The sequence below is a fragment of the Montipora capricornis genome, chromosome 11, assembly GCF_036669925.1.
Source record: "Montipora capricornis isolate CH-2021 chromosome 11, ASM3666992v2, whole genome shotgun sequence".
Taxonomy (NCBI): Eukaryota; Metazoa; Cnidaria; class Anthozoa; order Scleractinia; family Acroporidae; genus Montipora; species Montipora capricornis.
Genome location: NC_090893.1, coordinates 25,548,967 through 25,573,966, shown reverse-complemented (window position 1 = coordinate 25,573,966; position 25,000 = coordinate 25,548,967). Strand labels below are relative to the sequence as shown.

The following is a 25,000-nucleotide window of genomic DNA, read 5'->3' as shown; positions in this document are numbered from 1 at the left end:
ATTCCGTAATGCAAGGAATTATCAAAGATTTTAAAGATCAAAAGGAACGAGAAAGACTACAAAAGATGGAAGAACAAACGAAGCAGTATGTGGATGAATATCAGTCATTAGTTCTGAGATGCAATGCTTTAAATGGTAAGTTCAGTTCAATGGGAAACTTGGGATCTGCAATAGGAAGCATCCTAAATTGCCTTTTTTTTCCGAATTCAAAATCAAGGCATGTTGATGGGTGTTACACCTATAGGTGCTCAGCAGCTTATAGGAGATTTGTTTGTTAGTTGCAGCTGTACAAATATAGTTTAGGCAAAGTTAAAACCAAGACAATGCAGTGGTTTTGCCTGGATGGGATATTTGGGGGACTCCAAGGAGGTTTGCAGGGGCAAATGCCATGTGCTAAAATTAAGGACGGTGCCTACTATTGTTATTGCGCATAAGTTCTGCGCATCTCGAGATACTCAGATTTCCGATGGGTGATGCTTATTAATACAGGGATATTTTTGCGCTGTTCAAAACTATGCGAAGAAAGCAGAACTTAGCAAGTGCTCTTGGTATCCACAAAGAAAATTGGGGGTAACCATGCATTTTTCAGAGATAACTTCAATTTGGAAAAGAACGCCATACATTGCTTTGTATTTCAAAGGTTTTTTACAAATACTGTTGATTAATTATCTTCCAAAAATGCATGGTTACCCCCAATTTTCTTTTTGGATTTCAATAACACTTGTTCAGATCTGCTTTTCCCGCATATTCCGTAAACCACGCAAAAATACCCTTGAAAGGAGGCACCATCCTTAATCAGTTGAGTGTGCTTGCTTGTTTTCCCTCCCTCCGTGTTATATATTGGGGTAAGTATACATTTCACACACTGGTTTTTCTCAGTGATGTGTTGACAGGGTCTTGGGAGGTGGACTGTGGCTCGGTTGCCATGGTGACCTCCTTGCTGCTGAGGAGAGTGCTGCTTCCTCTCTTGCTACCTTAACAGGACGTACCCTCCAATAAATTGGTGTAGCGTTTTAATTTTTCATTTAATTGGTTCCATTATTTAATCCTTTATTTTAGTTCCCTGTAAAAGTAGCAACAATGTATTTGTTAACAATCAATTTGATACTCTAAATTCCAAGGACACACCATTGTCTTGGTTGAAGGAGCATGTCTCCCCCTCCTAACCCTGACGCTAACCCTACCCCCCCCCCCCCCACCCTCCTTCAGAAGTATTACTTCTGATGAATAGGATAATAATAGTAAAAGTAAAAATAAAGTCAACGACTAATTATATGTGGAAATATTGAAAGCTTATGGCTGTATCTATGGTCAGGGTGAAATTAGACAATTTAATTTCGGGCAAGGTGGAAAGTATTCTTAATTATATGGAAACAGGAGCTAAAGAAGGGGAATCTCTGTCTCCACTAATTCCGGAGTCAAGCCTTTCCCAAATAAATTTATTTTTCAGAACAGGATTTTCCAAAGGAAAGTTGATATATGCCATTTCCCTTGACACTAAGATAGCTTTGTTTTGATGGGCTTTCACAACAGAGGGCGTGCTGAATTTCCCAATTAGGGAGATTGGCTTTTACAGTGTTCAGTGAGCATGCTAAATCTCCCAAGGGAAGCGTTCTGTAAATAAATCTACGCGGAAAAGGGTTGATTCCTATGCCAAGAATGGGAGATAATGACTCTGCTTAATGAGCTCCTGATGGAAGTGGTAACAGGATATATTCTGGATGAGTGTACTAACATTTGATTTTTGTAAGGAAAATCAGGGGCACCCAAAGAGAAGATAGTTTAAAACCACTTAAACATAGCGTTGTTTAACGTATTTGGGTATTTTAACAGTAGATATGGGCATATTTTTATCCCCTATAATTTTTTTATCTGTTCGGATTTCCTAGCTGAAAGTCTAGTGATCCGAAAAGTATAGGGATCAAAGCTTACCTTTTTGAAAATTTCATCCAGAAAAAATGCTCCCGAAAATTCTAGGTGACCTATTAATTTTAGGGTGAAAATCCGTTGAAAGTGGGTAATTATACCATTTTTTCAGATGTTCGAAAATCCTAGGAAAGGCAGGCAAGCAAGAAATTTTAGAACAAATGTTCCGAATATTCTAGATCTCAAGTCGTATTCCGAACAGATATTTTCCGAAAATTGACGTTGGTTCCCCCTGGAAAATGTAAGTTAAATGAGCAATGTCTTTGCTTATTTTTTGAGATGAGGCTGAGAGTATTCTCAGCAACATGGAATAGGTGACGGAACAACTTCTGCACGAGAAGAAATTGATGAAGAAACTGGAAATGGATAAAGGAGAATTGAGAGAGAAGATCAACCGTCTAAAAAGTCAGCTTGACGCTATCAAGGTGAAGGAAGAAGATTGCCAGAACCGATGCCAGGAACTGGAAATCAGATACACCGACGAAAAAGAGAGGCTCTCGTTAATTGAAGACACTGTGCAGCGGATTGGAAAGAGCAAAGAGAGAGTCAAGATGATGGTGCACAATTTTGCACCTTCATTAAACCTCAGTGATTGTGAATAGCTTTTCTCTGGGTTCTTTTAATTCTTTTAATTACATATTTTGGAAAATTTGTTGAATGTGTTTCAAGATTTTTCAATGTAGTGCGTATACAATTCTTATCTGCACAACTTGAGGGTTTAGCAGAAAATTGTCCTTCTAAACTGCTTGGAGTGAACATCTGAAAAAGATATGGCAGAGAGAGCTCGCAATTGACGGAAAGTGAGCTGTTTTCCCTTTTAACTCGTCTTCAGTAGAGACGATAAAAAGGAAGACTGAATGATTCACATTTGTACGCTCGCGTTGTTGGCAAAACCTCAAATTTGGTGATTTCACGTCGTTTGCAGCACGATTACCTTTCCTCTTTTAACCAATGATATTCCCCTTAAAACGGGAAGCTTAATCACGCGCGTTTTTGAGGCGCGGACGGCAACCAGAAGTGAGCTGTTTACCCTTTTAACTTTTCTTCACACAATTACATTTACATTGCTAAGTATCATTTCTCCATTAGAGACTATTAGTAAAAAAATGTGGGCACCTGAAAATCCCAGACACGCGAAATGTTCTCTTCCGGTTGCCGTCCGCGTCTCAAAAACGCACGTGCTTAAGCTCACTAGGGATCTTGAGCACACAAGGTTTTTGAGATGCGGACGGCAAGCAACCAGAAGTAAACATTTCGCATGTCAAGACAGAAGTGTCTCCTAGACTTTTAAACTAATCAACTGTAATAGTGGAAAGATACTTAAAAATAGAAATGTGGTAGTGTCAAAAGAAGCAAAAGAGAAAACAGCTCACTTCCGGTTGCCGTCCACGTCTCAAAAGCGTCTTGTGCTTACGCTCCTTATTAGGGAATTAGCGAGTTTAAGCACGCACGTTTTTGAAACGCTGGCGAGAACCGGAAGAGAATATTTCGCATGCCAGGGCAGTGGTGTCCTCCAGATTTTTATACTAATCATCTCTAATGGAGAAAAAATGTAAATTTGGTTGTGTGAAGACAAGTTAAAAGGCAGACCAGTCACTTACGGTTGCCATCCCTATTAAGCTTCTACGGCAACGGAAACGTCACTTCAAAACAGATCTTTATGATTGTTCCATCTTGTTTTCGTTGTCTAATATGATCGAGTTGTCCTTTAACTGCCTAATAAAGGAGTTCGTCTCCAAAAAATCTGCAGTGCTGCGTCGATAAGGAGTGAGCTCCTTTGAAGCCTGGTTTTCACTAGCGACGCAAGTACAAGCCCAAGCATAAGTAGCTTATGCGAAGTGAAAATGAATGTCGACATAAGCTTCAAAATCAACCCCGGAATCCGCCATTTTGTTCAAATGCTCAGACGCCGGGAATCTGGAGCAAGTCCTTCAATTGGCCAGACGTAGCAAATTCCTTGTGCTTGTGCTGTTTCGTTTTCACACAACGCAAGCGAACGCAAGCATGCAGAAGCGCAAGCACAAGGAAATGAAAATATTTTGATCCTTGTGCTTGCGCATGCGCCTGTGCTTATGCTTGCGTCAACCCCGTTTTCACGATGAAATAAGCGCTCTTATGTTTGAACTTGTGTTAGTTCTTGCGTCGCTAGTGAAAACCAACCAGGCTTCAGCATCAGCCCTTCGCTCTGACGATGGGCTTACGCTCGAAACAAAAAATAGGCAGGGTTCGTACAGGCCATGGAAAACCTGGAAAATCATGGAATTGAAGTACTTCAGTTTCCAGGCCTGGAAAGTCATGGAATTTAATTGGCGGTCATGGAAAGTCATGGAAAATTATAGTTACGTGTGGTACGTAAATTATTGCAGACGTGGAAGCAAGGACAAAATAAAATGCAGACGAGTTATGTCAGAAAATACCCCAAAGACAAGGATGATTTTGTCAATTTTCGAAACTGGCAGCTCAGTAAAACTTAGGTCATGGAAAACTGCAAAAAAGTCATGGAAAAGGTCACGGAAAGTCATGGAATTTGAAAAACTCTTAAGAGTACGAACCCTAACAGGCCAAGTTGTTCGGTTTGTGATAATTAAAAGCACCACGGAACTTGGCCAGATTACTATGTTAAACAAAACAATCATTTTGTGATAGGAGGCCAAGCAAAATCAGAATTGAGTATTGTGCATGTTCCAAAATGGTCGTAAGTGAAAACCAGACTTTTCTTAATTGCAACTTGTTACCGATAAACTCATCTGCTAGTTGTGACACCAAACTATATGACATGATTTGTCATGTGAACGTGGGATTCTCATTATTTTATCACGCAAAATTCTGTTCAAGAGACCCATAAACGATTTGAAAGATAATCACAAAAAGTGAATCTTGCTAAATACAGAGTTTAAGATCTACGACGCGACAATAACGAAAACGTCATTTTAAATTGCAAGTTCGGGTTAATTAATTATTTTTTCGTTATTATGTCGCTTTGTCTAACCTCTAAAAACAAGCTCAACTTTCCAGGAACTGAATTAGGAGGTGCGGTGTTGAAGTTACGGCAGAAAATTCAAATTCGCTGCCTTGTGTTCACCTTCTTCGTAAAGGCCGGGACACACTAAGTCGCTGCAGCCCGTCGCATCGTCATTGTCGCTGCGGCAGAGTTTTGTCGCCGTGATCAGTCGCACGAATTCAAACCAGTTTGAATTCGTGCGACTTATCGCAGCGACAAAATTAGCGAAAGCAGGGTTGTCGCATCGTGTGTACACTTCGAGCAACAACTCGCTGCGACAAAATATAAATGAACCAATGAGAGAGCGTCATATGGTCAGCCATATTGAATTAGAAAACTAGTTCACATTCCCTCTCATACGAGATCACTGCGTGTGCTCCGAACAGGCGTCGTGTCGAAGCGACACATGGAGCAACTTGTCGCAGAGACCTGTCGCTGCGACTTGTCGCCTAGTGTGTCCCGGCCTTAAAACTTGAAAACTGGTCATTTTACGTCGCAGATGTGCCGAAAACGTGAAAGAAATGTACAAAAATGAAAAAATGCACGTGCAAAGCGTGCAAGCTATTGTTTTTGCTCATTAAATATGCAAAATTTGTGACGTTTTCTTTGCCATCGCGTTGTTGGTCTTAAACTCCCTATAAAGTCTTTTACACGCCGACGTCACGGCGGCCATGTTGAGGAGTAAAAAAAAAAAACATCAGCTGTGCTAAGGGAGTGGAATATTCTTGTGGGAACTGAAAATTTTTATGACAATTAGTTTCCAAATCAATGGCAGATGGACACACGAAAACACTGTGATTTCGATTTTGTTGAGTTCTGGGCATTACTTTAAGATAAGATAAGATAAGATAACTTTATTTATACACGGTGTTTCCATCAGTTGATTTAATTCATTATCTATAGTAGTATATCTATCTACCTAACTACAATAAAATCTAATAACAACAATTCAAATAAAAGAACTTAATAAAAATTTTGCTTTTCATGGAGGCCGTGTCTAAAATTTACTATAAAATTAAGATATTACTTTAAACTGTGGCGAGTTAGCTTAGATTTGAAATCGGTCTGTGAAGACGCTTGTCTTAGGTCTACAGGTAAGTTCTTCCACAACTGAGCTCCACTGTACAAAGAACTTCTCTTCAGGTAATCAGTTCGGGGTTGTGGAAGAGCTAATTTGTTTTCGATATTCCTTAAACGATAAGCACTTACGTTGTCACGATATAAAAATCTTGATCTCAGATAATCAGGTGTCAAACCATGTAATGTTTTATACATTATGATAGACTCCTGTTCCAATCTTTGATAGTAGAGTCTTCGCCACCCTAGTGCCCTGAACAAATCATTCAAATTACTATCATATCTGGCAGACATTAGGATGCGAGCTGCCCGATTTGAAGCCTTTGCAGTTTTTCAGAAACGCCTTTGTTACAGTTTCCCCACACTCCACCCAATAATCAAAATGTGGTTGAATAAGGCTATTATAAACTTTAATTAGAACATTAAGTGGAGTGAGATGCCGAATTCGTTAATTGCACCAATGGCACAAGCTATCTTCTTAGAGATGTTTTCAATATGACACTCCCAGTTTATATTTTGATCGACATAAACTCCAAGGGATTTAGCGGAGGTTACTTGTTCTATTGCGTTTTCGTTTATAGTAAGAGAGGGACTTTCCGTAAATTGTGATAACTTCTGCCTTGATCCAATAAGAATAAACTCAGTTTTTGTCATATTTAGAGTGAGCTTGTTGGCAGAGAGCAATTCGTACACATTACTCAGGTCGTGATTAGGCAATAATTTACATGGTTAATATCAGTACTGGCAAGCGTCAGGCTGGTATCATCTGCGTAAATTCTGGGTTCCAAATATGTCAGACAATGTGGTAAGTCATTAATATATATCAAAAACAGAAGAGGTCCCAAAATTGTTCCCTGGGGAACACCACATCTTAGACATTTCGGAGTTGACTTACAAGAATTTAGATGACAAATCTGTGTTCGATTGTCTAAATAAGAAGCAAACCATTGATGGCTGGTCCAACAAATCCTATAGTATTGCAATTTTCGTAACTAAATATCGTGATCTACTGTATCAAATGCCTTTTTGAGATCTAAAAAGACCATGGCATTAACAGGACCACGGTCTATATCCATTGCCCAGCTATCTGTAGCTTCGATAAGTGCTGTGAGCGTGGAGTGCAAAGACCGAAAACCAGATCGATGGCGCGAGAGAAAGTTGTTTTTAGTTAAATAAAAATAAAGCTGATCGTAAATTATCCGTTCAAAGACTTTGGCCACAACTGGAATTACTGATATTGGTCGATAATTCGTCGGATCAGAGCGCTTCCCAGAATTTTTATACAATGGAGTGACTCTGGCAGATTTCCACTCATCAGGAAAGATGCCAGTCATTAGGGATTGATTAAATATATGAGTAAGAGATTCTGCTAGTACATCGGGACATTCCCTTAGAAGTTTCGCTGAAATATTATCTAATCCAGTTGCCTTTGACTTGCATATAGCTTTGATAGTCGTGCAAAAACATGTGTTGGTTTTGTTTTTCCAAAAACAAAATTTCTATCAATTTCAGTAAGAAATTCTTCGAAGAATTTATCAACTTCTGTTACGTCTCCACTAAGGCTTGGCCCAATTTCGGTGAAAAAGGAGTTTAGCATTTCTGCTATATCTGTTTGATCTCCAGAATTTCTTGCGAGGCATGGGTACTAGTTCCCAGTTTCTAGCGTTTTTCAAGATGGCGCTCACTCTAACTTGCAGATATTACGCACCTATCAATGTTAAGTCCCAGGATGGGGCGGGTCGGGCAAGGGGTAGGGATTTTGACATTTTCTGAAAAAATGCGTCAAATTCCCCACCCACGTGACAACATAATTGGCCAAAAGTATCAAAAGCCCCCACGCTGGGGCGAGTATAGGTGGCCAAAATAATACCCTTTAGACTTTGCTGCACACAGTAAGAGTGCAATGTATGTACCACTCACCTCTCGTTCAGCCACCTCTCACAAATGCGGGAAGTTCAATTGAACGCCTTCTGGGTATTTTCCAAGATGGCGGAGTTATTTTAGGAAACCTCGTTCCCAGGGCCTTTTCCCCACTACCTGGGAAGGCAAAAGCCTTGGACACAAGGTATATTTCCAAGCCTTCTTCATTATCCAAGATGGTGGCCAGGTCAAATTTCCCACCCTGGGGACAGACCTCACAGTCAAAGCCCCCCTCCCTGGGGCTTAACATTGATAAGTGCATTATAGGTACGTAAATATTTCTTTCATAAATTCTCCGGACCAGACCCTGATATATCATACATTAATTTGTTTCTCATTATAAATTTCGTAAATTAAACATGGATACAATGAATGCTGTAAGTATTGATCTCAAGAGGGGCTTTTGTTGGCAAAAAAAGTGCCAACAAATTTCGGCTTGGCAGATGATCAACCTGGCTTGGACAAATGCAGTATTTATCAAGAAGACACATGACGCGATTAAACGACAGTCAATCTTTCATTCTGGTATACATTTGTTCAAGGACGATTGTACCGATCCAGTTATAGTGTACCAAAAACACCCCATATTTTGGCTTTAGTTGCTTATATCTCAAAATGGAAACTCGGTGACCCACATTTTTTATTTCTGAAATGTAATCAACATGCCAGGATAAAACGTTTTGATTCAGGTCCATATTAAATAATTGAAAATTTAAGGTAGCTCTGAATCCGCTCCACAGAATTTTCTTAAACTTTGCAGAGAGTTTCATCTTGGTCTGTTGATCACCTTTGTGCAATAAAAAATGGGGCTCACCGAGTTCGTTTTTGAGATATAAGCAACTAAAGCCAAAATATGTAACTGTTTCCATGGTAACTTAATACGTCACAAAAAGGACTGCACCTTGTTCAGCAATAATTGATGTCTCACATGGTACCATAACATTGGTTGTTACGTGATAAATTGTTGTGATGAAATGGTATATGAAATGAATCATATATGAACTGCGGATATGAAATCAAGTGAAGCTATGATCTTCGCAGTTATGAGAGAAATTTTTGCAATTGCGTAGAGAAGCCTGAAAAATTCAGGCTAAGTCCTGAATTTTTTAGGCTTCTCTACGCAATTGCAAAAAGTGCTCTCATAACTGCGAAGATCATAGCTTCACTTGATAAATTGTTGTCGTGACAATCCATTCTCTTGCCGTTATCTTCTTGCGGCCAGCATTTCTTCTACGACGGATTTGTCGAAGCAAAAAAAAAAAAAACAGCAAGAAGTGCCATCGAGTTCATTTGTACTGTATTGTAATGTATTGTATTGTATTGTATTGTATTTCGGACGCCATCTTGAACTATAAGTTGAGAAGACACGTGATTAGGACATTCGATTTTATTCCATGATTGCCTGGCCAGTCTCAGTCAGATTTTCAAGAGGGCCGCTCACGATGGGGAATTTGCCTCGAGAGGCAAAAAATACCAAAAATATTGGATACTTTTCTTACGGCCTCACAAGGAGAAAATCTCACCAAAATCTCGCTGCCTCGCCTGCCTCGCGAGGCGCTTTGCTTAGCTTTGACTTATTTGTGCAGCGGGCATTTAAGGGGAAAAAAGGCGGAAGAAACCTCTCTGCACTTTCAGCACGCTTTGCACGCAATATATACACGTGTTTTACATTTTTGTACCTTTTTTTTTTCCATTCCTTGAGAATAAATTGTTTCGCTTGGTCTTTCATCTTTACCGTCGTTCAAACCAGTTTCTTTTTCGCGGGGTAAGTAAGCCACTTTAATCAAACCAGAAGGGTCTTGAGTGTTTACAACGCGAATTCATATTTTGATACGGTTTCCTTATTATATTGTCCGTCGTTCCCTCGTGAAAAACAATTAAAATCGTTGGTCTGCGGAGAACGTCAGCGAATGAACCACTGTACGAACAAATTCATCTCAGGGGCGAGAGTTTTGCCAACGGGATATCGGTTGAGATGGTGTTACGTTTCCATAGTTTCCAATCTGCGGTTTCCAAGAGGCATCCTACGGGCGTTAAAAACTGCTTTTTCTTTTTGCTTTCAAAGGGTTATTAGCGAAAAAATGTCATTTTCAGGCCGTTTGCTTCAAGGTCTACGCTATGACCAACAGAAAAAGACGAGTTCTCGTAGAATCACCAAAGTTATGTCTGGGTTACGTCGTGGCGGGAGCCGCGGGATTAAACCTAGATAAATGGCCAGTTGGGAAGACAGTGTGTTGGTCAGTTGGTTGGCCTGTGGTGATCTGGGACGGAGCAGTGTCATCTCACAGGAAAACCATTATATCCGATGAACAACTCCATTGGATACAAAGGCGCTTATCTATTTGATAATGATTTATTTAGCCCGAGTTTTTCGAAAGATAGGTTTCACTATTATCCGGGGAATTACTCACTAGTAATAGCTAAAACCAATTAATTTAGCTACTTGTAAATGAACAAGTAACCATGCTGTGGGATTAGTTAATTTTAGCTGATTCGTTTTTTTTTTTTTTTTTGGAATTCTTTGATCTCTTCAACCCACAGGAACCGCAACGCATTGCCACAGATTTGGGAGTCTACGTAAAGACAAAGGTTGGGAAAAAAAAATGAAGAAAATTTATGTTTTCGTTTTATTGCAACAATTTTAATATTGATAACAGACATAACCATATTCCTTTAGGTAATGTTGAAAAAGCTTGTACGTCGTCTTCTTAGGTCAAGCTTCTAGCTCGAGCTCGAAGTTTGCGCAAAACCACTGGTAATTATTTCTGTTCGCCTAAAAGACGCAATAAATATCGGTCAAAACAGTAAACTGCATAAAAGACGAAAAAGATTCTGGACATTCAACCTTTACTTGTGCAATCAAAAAGGCCTCTTTCCTGCCTAAATTCGGAAACTGCATCAGATACCATGTCTCAAACCATCCAATTTAACTTGCCTGAAAGCCGAACTGATTATAAAAAAGCTAGGATAAATGAATTTCATATTATATTTAGTCATTTGATGGAGCGCTGCAAACCGGCTAGTAGATATTTCTTTTCGGTCCAAACCATCTGTAACTCAAAGCTCAATAATGTACCTCACATATTTCGGGCGTAATAAGGAAAAGAAACGTATGTTTAGTTTCCCAATCGAGGAAAACATACTTTCACCCGCACTCCCCTCCCCAATAATTAACCCAATCACGCTATTTTGGTTGAAGCACATTGAGCTAAGAAAAAATTGACACACTGATCTCGTAATTACCGGAATCTCTTGTCAAATTATCAATGTATAAGGAAGTTTACTTTTCGTCTTGTTTACTTAATGAAAACATCGCATGTTTCAATCACCAATTTGCTCTAAATACACAACACTCGCGTCGCTAAAGTAGGATTTCAAGAAGAGAGCTCCATTTAATTGCTGATTTAGAGTGTGAGATGGCTTCGAGTTCGTTCAAAACTCGCAAACAAGCGTCTTAAAGAGAGAAGCTCGCCGAAAAAATGGACTGTATGTTTAGCGTCAATTGCGAGCCATTGACGCCGCACAAACGAGACGATTCACAGTTTGAGGAATGTCGACGCAGAGCGCAAATTCAAAGAATGAAGAACGCTTTCCGCACGTTGTCATTCCGTTCAGAACCGACTATCGGAGAAGAGCATCTGAGAAGATCAGCAAAATGCACTGCTGAAGCACCAAGCACAAGGGGCGACCTTGTTGTGGAAAAGAAATACGAAGATTTCATTCACGACTTCGTGCCTGATTGCATCAAGCATATTCAGAATTTCCATCATTACCGGAGCGATCTTGCAAGGATAAACTCCGGCTTCAAGGCAATATATATAAGCGACAGTGAAAGGACAGCAAATAGTGAGAACGAGCTTAGAAAGGTATATAAACAATATGTCAAATGTGTAAGCCCGAATTCTTCTTTTAAAGGTCATTTGCAAAGGGTCCGTGGGAATCTTATGCAACCAGAAAAAATAGAAAACAAGAACGAGGTTGCCAAGGATACTTTAACTTTGTCTCAAAAATGCAGATACGAGGGCAACGAAAAGTGTGGCAGGAGACTTGAAGCAAGCACGAGATATTCTAATCTTGAGGTTTTAGGTGAAGATACCTGGCGAAGCTGCACAGATTCCACTGAATCGAGTTCGAAAAATAAACAGAAACAGCGATTACCAAGTCCGAGTGATGGCAGCGAGGATGATACAACAAGTGACATTGAAGGCCACGTGGCAAGCTCGAAAAGGCGGCTGGGAAGTCCATGCCGAGCCAGCCGAGTTTTCAAAGTATTGACAGCAATTTTTCTGGTACAAAACCTCCGGTCACTACCCCCAACAGAATGTCCAGAGGATCGTCTGTACGAACGCTTGTTTATGAAAACCGCAAAGGCGATAAAAGTGTTAACCTCAATGGAACATCGTTTAGGCTAGAACCCTCAGCGTGGCAAGCAGAACAGAATCACTGTCCCCACGGCCTTGCACCATTTCATTCACGTTTCCCACATCTTAAAGCGAGTTCTCTTCCTTCCAGCCCCACGAGACAAAGATGGAGTGAAACGGCAACTCCTCCTTGGCAACAATACAGAGTTCTCTGCGATGCATTTCGACCAAACAACTCGCCCCAGAGCGTCGTGTGCCGGAAACGTTACCCCAGTGGGTATAAAAGACCAAAGTTTGCGTCCACCACAGAGCTTGAGTACTATATTCATGTTGTATCCGAAGCGTATGTGTGATTGAGATATGAAAGTGTGAATAAACTTGTTTAAACTTGGAACAAAGAAAATTCTGTACTGTGTTTGCCGGGATGGCTATAGCAGTTTAAAAGCGCATTTCTTAGGGAATCCGGGAGGGTGACAGTGGAAGTAGCAGCTCTTGGTTCGGACGCATATTTATGTAAACCCTGATACAGTTTAACTGTTAACCTAATTAGTTTTTTGTCTGAATTATAGAAAGACCTTTCTATTCAAGTAAAGATTTGCTCATTTCAAGTCACAGACTTGCAAACAACGGGAAATAATGTACAAAAGTTTTACGCGCATGTCGAAAGACGGTATGTTGCTCAGGAAATGTTTTTGTTCCACTTGTTGCACTCCCATGACATAACCTGTTGCAAATCATACGGCCTGTGTTTAACCGTGCTGAACGTCAGGAAATTTACTCGTTAATAGAGACGCTATTGAAGGCTAATAAGATTAACCATTTACTAACACTTTTAAGATGACAGCTTTTTTGGCATCCTCTGTGATTATCGCCGATCTACCAGGATCTACAATAGTCTGCGATCGTCTGAAATCACATGACAACTGTGAAAATTCCAAGAAAGGATATTGTTGTGCGTTGATAAACAGGTTTTAACATCTCCATCAATAAAGAAATCTCTACGAGTAAAAATGTTATTGCTAAAATTGCGTTCATAACTTCGAGGATCATAGCTCCACTTGATTTCATATCCCCAGTTGAATGTATGAGTCATTTCATATATCTTTTTATTCGTTGGTTCATTCATTGCATGAGAGGCCACAAATGACCAGCTCCATACGTCAGTGGCTTCATAGCGCAGTTGGTCAGAGCGTCGCAGCGGTTTTTCAGGCTTCTCTAGGCTATTGCTAAAATTGCGTTCATAACTGCGAGGATCATAGCTACATTTAAGGAAACCTCAGTCTATAGAACTCCAACCTATATGCTTGAGAAATAACTTATGACAGCAGCCAGATAGAATCCCCTCCAGTACACCCAAACAAAGGAGTTCATCATCCACATCAGTGGTTTATTCCTAACTGATCAAAAACGAAAACAAAAATGTAATGAACGTATCGTAGTTTTATGTATTTATGTATTTACTGTACGCTGAACGCGTACGGGATCTCTGGTAATTCGCTTTCATGGCTTACTAATTATCTTTCTAGCCGTTTTCAACGAGTAGTTCTTGAAGGTGCTTCGTCACAATGGGCCCCTGTTACCTCTGGAGTGCCCCAAGGGAGTCTCCTGGGTCCGCTTATGTTTGTTGTTTTTATTAACGATCTACCTGACGCTTCAAATGCAATAAATACCGCGTTTTATGCTGACGATTCAAAGATCTTTGGTGCTGTCAAGTGCGTTCATCACGACTGCGAAGTTGTGCAAACCACCCTTTCAAATATGGATGAATGGACGCGATATAATAACATTCAATTTAACATCTCTAAATGTAAAGTCCTGACAGTCACACGCAAGAAACAACCCGTGCATTATAATTACACCCTTAACAACGTGCAACTCACTCGCCTGGCTGAAGAGAATGACCTTGGAATCATTGTCACTAGCACTCTTTCATGGGTCAAACATATTAATGCTATTGTGTCGAAAGCGAATAAGTTACTTAGTCTTCTAAAGCGTACTTGCCCACTATTGTTAAATGTAGCAGTCAGACGGACATTATATTTGTCCCTTGTTTAATCGCAACTTTGCTTTGGAACGCAAGTGTGGTCTCCAAGTCATTGCTACCTACAAGGCAAGATAGTGCGCGTGCAGAGAAGAGCCACTCGATGGATACTGCAGTCTCGCATTGGAGAAATGTCTTGTAAGGAAAGACTTATTAGATTAGACTTGCTACCACTAGTTTATGATAGAGAGCTTAAAGATATAACATTTTTCTATAAATGTTTGTATGGACAAATAGATCTAAATGTACATGGCCTCGTTTCTTTTGTAACTCATGGCCGTACTAGGCTTAGTAATTCCTTCAACTTAAAAACCCCTATTTGTAAAACGTCTGCATTTCAAGCTTCATATTTTAACAGGATTGTAAAGTTATGGAATTTTACTTGTAAATCTGTGCCTGAAAGTAGCTTCTCCAGTATCGATGTTTTTAAAAACTTTTTAAAACAAACTCTGACGAGCCTTTTGCGTACAACATTTGACGTGGAATGCCAGTGCACTTGGTCACTTGTAAGATCATGTGCTTGCCATAGTTCACTCGCTTATATGATTTGTTTATAGTTTTTTAGATTTTTCATTGAATTTTCAATTTAGGCGGCACCTCGCATGGGTCCCTCGGTCTCGTTCGTGCTCGTCCATTTGGGTGTTTTATGTTTTCTTTTGTTTATTTATTTATTTATTTTTAATAGATTATTCTTGTATTATAATTGAAACCCATTTAAGTTTAGATAAATAAATAAATCAATAAATAAATAAGAGTACTAGTGTTCTTCTGGCATGGGTGGGCTCCCCAGTACAGTCACAAATGAGTCTATTTTTAGAATACCCGTTCCCGCGAAATTCAGTTGTCATTTCCCTGAAAAAACATGGTAAAAGCAGTCACGCGTGACATCGCTTCATCTGATTGATTAAAATTGGCGGCCCTTTGTTTGTTTTCGCGCGAAAAGTGTATCTAAAAATAAGCCCACTTGTGACTGTGATGGGTCAAGATCGTATATTGATAGAGAAAGATTCTTAACTAATCCATTCTTGTTGTTTGCTCTCACGGAAAACGGCCTATCTACCGTCATTCGGAAAGTCGTTAAGTTAATTAAGACAAACTAAATATTTGATATGCATAAAGATTTATAGATAGTAAGAAATGAGTTATTATGGATCAAAGAATGTATCCAGAATAAAGACAAGCTTACCGGACGTTGAGTTGCGATCGAATGGGTTTTTATAACGGTCCTCTTGAACCTTGAAGGCTTTTTCCCTTATGCACAAATGAAATGAACTGAAATAATGAAACTGCATTAAATTGTGGGCTTGATATTAGGCGGGCGTTCAGTTTGTATACTGTGGCCCTGAAGGACCGGGGATTAATCGGAAGCAAAGCGTAAGAGCGCATTTCCGAACGGTTGGAACAGTCAGGTAGGACACTTCATGGTAAATACATAACAAAAAAACTTTGGGGCCGAACAGGGAGACGATAATCGATCGTTTCATGCTCCCTAAGTATATCGTTTGAAGTGTTTAGTAACTCCATAGAACTATTTAATCCGGTGCGCTTGTTCGGGATTTGTTAGTTTTTAATGACAGTCGCGGTCATGAAGTATCTTCACCTTGTCATGTGTAACGCATTGTTGTGTGTTTGTCATAGAGTGTCCCACCTGACTGTGGCAGATCCGTTCTGGGTTTTCGAAAGTTCCCAAACTTTTTCAGGTCCGAAAAGCCATTTGAGAAACCGGTCAGTGTAAAACGCAGACTGCAGACCAGTGGTAAAATGCAGACTGAGGTTATAACGCAACTGTTAAAATAGCCCAAACGCCTTAGAAATGCTAACCTTAGGCCTAATTAGGCCTACAACAATATTTAGGCTTAACTGGTAGCATTTCTAATGGGTTTGGGCGTTTTCAACAGTTAAATTATAACCTCAGTCTGCATTTTACCCCCAGTCTGCAATTTGAAAGTAGTCCGCAGTCTGCGTTTTACACTGACCGTTTGTGAAACTGCTAACCATGCACTTGTTTTGGAAAGCCGATCTTTTAACATGTTTTTTAAGCCAGTTAAAAGAAACATGTCTGTAAAGTTTGACGACTTAAATCCTCTCTGTTCTTGAGATACAGAAGACATTGTGACACCCGAAAATGGCCCGTAAAGTTTCGGAACTTTCGAGAAACGGGCCCCTGGTCACAACCACTTTCGGTTTGCTGTTGCCTCTGTTTATCAAAGCAAAGCAATGTTAATTGTGTCTTTGAAAAACCACTCCTTTGTAGGAAAGATACTTTTCGTCTTTGGCCGAAGAACCTTGATTAGAAATCGAACGCAAACTGCGGTGACAAACATGAGGCTAACATAAGGCTAACATGAGGACTTGACGTCGTTTCGTATGTCTCAACAGACATCTTCAGAAGTAACGGTTACCGTTAGCTAAATTTTTTGAAATATGTAACAATAATTTGAGTAGCTTATGAGGTAATATTGATAGTAACAAAACGAGGTAATACAATACGAAGATATACAAGAAACAATAAAAACAAGAGAGAATATATCCCAATAAAGATATAACTTTCGCTGCTAACGTATTCATTTAACGTATTCATTTCGTGATCTTCCGCCATCCTTAAGTGAATACGTTACCATCGAAAAGCTGTATCTTTATTAATACGTTTTACATGTGTATTAGGTATATGCATTTCAGGTATGCGCTTGTTTAGCCTTATGTTTGTCACCGTAGTTTGCGTTCAATTAGAAAGACAGCCAGTTTGTCGTCATTACAGGGATTATCAGTCACACGCGCCCTTCAACGAATTTTTTCCCATTTTTCGCAACCAAATTTGAATGGACGTCAATCAAAGATTTGATTGACGTCCACCCAAAATTTAGTTTCCTGAAAATGAAAAAAGATCATTGAGGGGCGCTTGTGACTGATAATTCGTGTGAAGACGGTAAACTGGGAGTCTTTCTAACTATTTGATCTTATAAGAATTGTTAACTGCGCATGTAACTGGTAACCGCCGTAATGCATTTTGCATTCATGCAGTTGGGATATGTATTTCAAAAGGTCTAGATAGCAGCAACAATATAGATAGTAGTATAAACATAACAACTTTCTTTAATTTTCCGTCGAAACATGTCTGGAAAATTAAAGAAATTTGTTATGTTTATACGACTACCGATACGTATTTCCCTTTAATTTCACCAGGATAATGAAGCGAGTTTCGATTACCCGTCGTAAATCAAAGTAATTGCTAGGACAAAACACAATAGGTACGAACCCTGAACTGAACCAATCAGAATGATTGAAAGCAACCCCTCCTAATTTACTAAAAGCGTGGGACAATACTCTCGTACAAGGATCAATTTTTTTGGTTTCGCTTTTCATTGGTCGAAAAGGTGGCACGAGCTTTCTAATCCAATCACTAACCTTAGCAGCGGCATTCAGGCAATTTCAGTTCCTCCAACAATCAATTGAGTTTTACTCGGTTAGTTCAAGTCCTCGAGCCTTTGAGTGTCAACCATACCATTTCTCGGGATTTGGAAAAGACGGCTGTTTATTAAACTCGTGTTGTTCTCGAAGCCTTACACTAAAATAATTTATTATAGCATGACAGTAACTGTGCCAAAGTAATTAAAAGACCAAAAGGACAGCAAACAACTATCAAAGAATTGTGTATTACGGTGAAGTTTGTTAGGGTATGTGTTTTTAGTTTATGGTTAAAATTGACTCCCAAGAGAAAAAAAATTGAAAATGGGATTAATTCTAGGTTGAGTGCTTCATGCACACGTCAGTTTCTTAACAACTGGGTTGCTGTTACGTTTTTCTAGCAACAAAAAGGCCGCAAAGATAATAATATTTGAATAAGTGAATTCAGGCCCTCTTTCACCGAACAAACACAGCGATATGGCGGTTTATTAGCATCGATGCTATTTCAATTCAAATGCGTTCGCGTCTTATTTCAAGACGAAACCATCGTTTTCAATGGCTCATAACAATTTCTTCGATTTTCCGGCGTTCTGCTTCCATCTCCCAGATCCTTTCTTTCAGCAGGCTCATCTTAGACTGCGAGCAGTCCCTTAGGATGGTCGCGCGAGCGAGGAAAGCGCGTGTGAGGAAATCGAGCGAAGCGAGCGAAAGACGAGGGGAAGCTGGGGAGAAGGCGGGGAAGGAGGGAGGGACTGCATTCTCTTTTGAACCAGACGTGTTCAAGTAACTCCGCCCACCAAAGGCGACAACCGGTTAAAAATAAGCTGATCTGTCACTTGATAACTAATATCTCCGCCTCAATTTGTCGCGCGTTGTATCCCCACGGTTTCGCGGCAAATAAATAAATCGATCGCGTGTTTTCCTTCATGAACGAAAATACACCCAAAAAAAAGGTAGTCCGCAAAGGGAGAGGAAGAAAGCCCAATCTGGAAGTTGAGGCCTCTGACTTTTGCCGAATATGTAAGGTAAATTTTAAAAAGAATGGAACTTACATCTCTTCAGAGAATTTATTTACAACGTCCAAGCCTGGCGGACCTCTCAGCGAGATCCTGTCTTCAAAGCTAAAACTGTTCCTTACCTGTGCCTCGAATTTATCTTCCCGTGTTTGCGCGAAATGTGCACTCAAAGTTAGAAACGCTTCATTCAACTTCATTTTGGTTGAGGAGAACTTAAATGTTCCTCATCAGAATTTCCAGGAAAGCGCAGTGGAAGAAAACGATGACACCGAAAGGTTCAAAAGGTGTTCGAAATCAAGTCCTGGTTTAAGAAGCGAAAAGAGGAGGAAAGCCGACAGGCTAAATGCTTCGAAGGAAACGGTACAAAATTGCGGAGCAAAACGACCACTTTTGTTCGGAAATGCACAGCAACATTGCGAAAGTTGCCGGACCTGGTCGTGGAAATTGATTCAAGCCTTAAAAAGGGTTGACAGGCCTACACACGACTCCCTTGTACGTGGTCTGGTTTCTGTCGCCTTTGTCATAATTTTGCTCCCTTGAGTACATATTTGAATGGATGCGTTTTTTAGGCGGTTCCTGTAGGATTCATTTAGCAATGGTTTTTGCCCTATGAGGCTTTACATTTGAATCTCTATACTGCTGTGTGATACGTTTTCTTCCAAGAAAATAGTTGTCTCGAAAATAGTGATTTTAGTTTCTTGGTGTTGATTTTCTCAGCAGTAATGTGAATGTGACCTTATGGCCTCACGCTTTTGCGCCAATTCAATTCTGGGCTCAACCGATATGTTGTTGATCGGCGGTAGAAGCGAGTGATCTTCCGGTTTTAAATGTTTTACCCGGGCCCGGGTTCATTTTGTTTTCCTGAATTCCGACGATTCGTCCTTCAGCAAATCTCTAAATTCTTTGGAAAGCGCTTGTTCCGCAGAAGCAAAAATCACTCGAAATTTGCTGGCAGCAATGTCTTTCATCAACTCTGGTTTCTTATCGAAAGCAACTGCTTTTAGGCCAAAATCATTTGACTGTAGTTGATCATCTATGATACTTCGAAGAGGAACAATAACATCGATGGAAGAGGTATCCATCTCGAGAACGAAGCTTTGGTAAATGACAGATTTACCGAAGCCAGTCGGTAATACCGCTAAAACATCTTTTCCTGACATAAATGCTTCAACAGCAAGCTTCTGTTCTTCTTTTAAAATCAGACCGCCAAGACGCTCAGATAAACGGTCAGGTAAAATACTTTCTTTGGCCGCCGAATCCATCGTGTCAACTCGCTCTGATCAAAACATGCTAGCTATTTTCGGTGCATCGTGTTACATTTGATGTGTCAATATGTTAGAATTTCGTAATTGCAATGACAACGCACTGACAGCATGCTATTGTTTATCAACCAATCCAATTCTCCGATGCTGGGGCCGCGGAGAAATTCGAACGCGTCGGTTACAAAAGAGAATGCAGTCCCTCTTCTTCCCGCCTCTCTCCAGTTTCCCTCTCGGCCAATTCACTCTCTCCAGTCCTGCCGAGCTTAGACTTGACTGAAGAGGGACTGCTCGCAGTCTAGGCTCATCTTCGCTATATAAGCAATTTAATCACTAGGGCTTTAAACGCATTTTTCGCTCCATTCGCGGTTATCGCTAACGTCTTGTGTGCATTCAGGGACTGGTCATAAAGAACAGGAGTTTGTGGGCTGGGAAAGGCAAAAGCAATGGGGGGGGGGGGAGGGGTAGGCCATCATTTGCGTGCTTGAAGAAAAGGTGGCTTAAGGAAAGTCATACTGTACATTGGGGGTAGGCCTTGAAAAATTATGTCATACTCCATTTGATTTTCAATGTAACGGCCTTGAAAATGCAATCTAAAGCAACACAATTTTTCAAAATTTCCCCTAGAATCGTTGGCTTTGTCAATTAGGGGCCTACGCAATCATTTGCACCACTTCCGCACAAAAACCTGTCTACAGGTCTGGATGCCAACGCAAGAGTGCTTAAAGTAAGCTGACAACTTATTAACATAATCTGAACTTGCAAGGGGCATGAGGGGGGCTTGGGAGAATTCGAGACGCAGTCTCGGGTTTGCATAACTGTCGAGAACCCTCCCCACTCCCCGAGGGTTTAGACAAGCCTATGTAAACACAGAAGAAAGTCCTCTATTGCTTTTATAAAAGATTTCTCAAAAATATTTCGACATATGAAGGAAAATGCTGGTTTTTTTACTTCTTGATTGAAACAGATTTTCTTGATACACGCTCATATTTCTTACCAGCCAATCAAAATGCGCGTCTGACAACACATAACTAATCAAAATTCGTGTGATGTCACAGCTGTGCTTATATACTCTCATCTAAACACAGCTATTGACCAATGAAAGTGCGCTTATTATCCTTACTTTTTTATACATAATAATAATAAAAATAATAATAATAATTATCATTCGATGTATTTTTTCCTTCTTTTTCATTGGCCGAGAGCCCACCACGTGACCTGAAAATAACTGTCTACAAATAAGTGTTTTGCTGCAAATAATATTCTGCTCATGCGTAATTGAACCCACGCTCTCGTGTGAAAATGGCAGTTCGCCTTCCTGAGCTTTCAGAAAAAGATTTAATTGTTGGGAATTGTGAGAAATAAAGTTAAATCAGTCATCAAATGATAAAACAATTATTGAGCTCGGTTATCGCAATATATCGTGATTTGTCAGTGTCTCGCACATCCATTATTTGCCTCAGCCTTCGGCTTCGGCAAATAATGGATCTGTTCGCCACTGACAAATCACGATATTTTGCTCAACCTCGTCCAATAATTGTTAATTATTATTATTATTATTATTATTATTATTATTATTATTATTGTTTTGGGGTGGGGAGAGGGAGGAGGAGGACGAGGAGTAGGACGAGGAGTAGGAGGGAGGGGGGTGACATAAAGGAACTTGTTAGAATATTGTTGAATTGTAAATGATATGCTAATTTGCATCGCCCGCGTTGAGCAAAGTATAGCGAAGGAAATTCAAAATGTCTCTCTCTAAAGCTATTTTTCATCTTGTGTGTCTGTCCGACGTTCTTCCTGCTGTTGACAACCCTTGGGCAAAGAAAAGAAAGCTAGCAAACGCACGGTTATCCAACTTTGAAGAAGATTTAGTAGTTTGCAGATATGCGGAGGACAAGTGAATGTTGAACACTTAACATTGGATACTTCATTTAACAACTACAGGTAACTTTAATATGAAAAAAAAAAACCTTGAATTTGAAGATGAATGTGATACAACTGAAGGATTTTTTTCCGTGTGCGATAATGGTGTCAAGGTGAGATTCGCTCAAAGCTCCAGTAGAGGCCGTGGCAACAATTTTAGTACTTTCAATAAATGTCCGCTTTTTATAAATCATAATAAATAGTGAATTTGATCCACAGTTTACTCGCATAAATACACACTTCCAACTTCGCAAAGTAATCATAGTCGAACGTGAAAGCTTCATTTACAGATTAAAAGTTTATAATCATCTTTTTTTACCATAATAAACACCACAGGAAAGTTTCTATTTGAGTTATCACACTTTGGCTGATTGCTCTAAGTTTCCAAAGTTTCCAAAATAAAAGCTATAATAGCGTTTTGTATTTTTATTTATTGATTTATTGAACGATCGCTCCAAGATTGGAAAATGACATCATCTATGTCTCTCTTAACAACAGGGGCGGATCTCAATCAAGAAAACTGAGTGATGTCGGACATGGCACAGGAAATTGTGATGGAGTACAGCTCGACACTAGAATGTTTGAAGAAGGTAAGAACCTATTAGATTCATAATATCAGATTTTGTCATATTCATAACATATTACGGAGACTGGACGAGAATTTTCCCAATTAATGGAACGAGGCAGTACGATTTCAGAACACAGTTCCGTATTTGCCCCCATCTAACCACCGAGATGTAATTAGATTTAGAGAAATGGGTTGACAAACTTGTTACCGTTAGAAGCAGCAGTCAGATTCAAGGGTGGGAATTTTTCAGATTTATGCACCTATCAATGTTAAACCCTAGAGGGTGGGGATTTTGACATTTTCATTTAAAATAATTCAAATTCCCCACCCCTGGGAAAAATAATTGGTCAAAATGTCCACCCGGCGGCAAGTGAAGGTGGTAAAATGTCCTTTGTACGATCAAAATCGCTAGCCTGTGGACGTCACATACGATCAAAATCCCTACCATAGGGACAGACCTCACGATAAAACTCCCATGGTTAGCCCGACGCATTATTTTTATGACTTTGGAACAGACTCTTTACCTTCTGCTGAGAACCTGGCCATCATATTCTGCCTTAGAAAGACCACAACAAACTCCGTTTTTCGGGAGGATAAATAAATTTCATGTGGTGACTCGTCAAAAAAAAATAGTGTTTTCTTTTTCAATTCACCAGCTGTCCTCCTCCTTTCAAGTTTACATAACAAGAGTTGAAAAACTATATCAAGGAAATAGATGTTGATTTGTTAAGTTTTTAAATTATTTACTTTTCGTTGCGTTTAATGACATGTTATTTTGTTTTGTGCAGGTTGCAACCCTGGAAAGAGATATTCAGAGGTACAAATCAAACAAGAAGAGAGAGCTCAAGATAATCGCAGGGACAAGAACAAGTAAGAGTAGTTCGTATAGAAAGTATTAAATAAAGGAAAACTGAAACCAAAAAGAAATGAAGCAAGACAGGAAGAAGATGGCAATTACAGAAGCAAGTAAAGGTAATTTATGATAAGAGGTGAAACTGTAGTGTACTGTGTCAAACCTTTGGAGAGGCTATAAGCGCTTTGAAACAAATTAGAAGTAGCAATAGCAATAACGCAGACAAAAGCTTTCGCAATGCGAAGTATAATTACACACTCGTTACAAACTGAGAAAAACCGTAATTTTTACCCAATGTCCCAATCGCGGACGGGTATTCACATAGTATTTGGTTTGTGGGGGGGGGGGGGTAGTGTAAAACTTTGACAATCAACTGCAAATATTGAAGATCCGTTACCAGGATTCATGATAATAAATAAGTATAAGCGTTCTCTGGTAAAAAGTTTTAAAAAGACTATGAGCTTTCGACAGACTGAACTGCTGTCTTCAAAGGATAAAAACGATAAAAAAAAACGAAAGACAGATTGTTAGATCATTTAACTTTAGCCCTATGATCAAACTGTGGTAACAGGAAACAACTGGCAGCTAATGAACGTTTTTTCGACGGGTGGTAATAGGCTGGTAGTGTCAATTTCTTTGGCAATCGATGGCAGACACGATTTGCAAACACTGGGAGGGTGAGTTCAAACTGACTGCAGTAGAATGAAATTATGACTTGTAACAACAGAAGGATCATTACATTTTCATTGCTTTCAAGGGGGTGGAAATAGGAGGGTAACGTTAGATTATGATCGTCGACTACTAGCGCACCTTGCAACTGTTGTCAAGTATTAGCATGGCTAAGGTGGCAAATTATGATTGGCAATCACTGATAAAAAATAACATTTTAGTCGAATCAAGGGGTCTAAAAGCTTTAGGACCTTATATTTCAAATCATCATTGACTGTGAAAGTTTAGTGTTAGTAAGGCTATCGTAGTAAGGGTATCGTAAGTGGTATCGTAAGTGGTGTGGGGTAATACTATAAGCAGCCAAATTTAAAGGGCATGAAATCTAAGAGGTATCAACGGTTAGAAACATTAGGAAGTATTGCTGACCAGTATTGGCAATCATTGGGAAAACGTATTGTTGAATAGTATTGGCAATCATTGGGTGACTGAAAAATCTTCGTTACTAAATAGTTTATACTTGAATTCTGATTGGCCACAAAGAGAATGAAGAGAGGAAACAGAATGAAAACTTGAGGAGGCAGCTTCAATGAAAAGGCTTCAAACGTCGAGAATTACAGATTCAGCAAGTTAGTTTTTTTGCCAATAGAGGCCAATTCACAAGAACGGTTTCCTTAACAGAGTTATTAACTTGTTGTGCTCATCGTTTGGGTTAAGGAGATATTCAAGTCAACATATAATAAAGGTCAGAAAATTATTACGATCAGGGTTTTTTTAGGACAAGCAAAAGAATCGAAGTAATGAGGCTGTTAGATTTAATGTTGTTTGAAAACGATACATCGTACTTTTCAGGAGTCATGCACGGGCTTTAGGGCGCGGTTTAGGTGTAGGCAAGGCCTCAGTACCTCGGGTTAATACGGCACACTATTGTATAACCATTTAATTATTATTTTTATTATACGTTTTCAATGCGACCTCAGATTT

General features: G+C 39.6%; 1 protein-coding gene and 1 pseudogene across 1 annotated transcript in view; one reads left to right on the top strand and one right to left on the bottom strand.

Moving 5' to 3' along the window:
• The window catches only part of LOC138023886 (uncharacterized), a 3,775-nt pseudogene extending 1,038 nt beyond the window's left edge, over positions 1-2,737 (top strand).
• LOC138023888 (cell adhesion molecule DSCAML1-like) overlaps positions 1-25,000 on the bottom strand; it is a 115,654-nt gene that overhangs the window by 31,228 nt on the left and 59,426 nt on the right. The window lies entirely within an intron of this gene.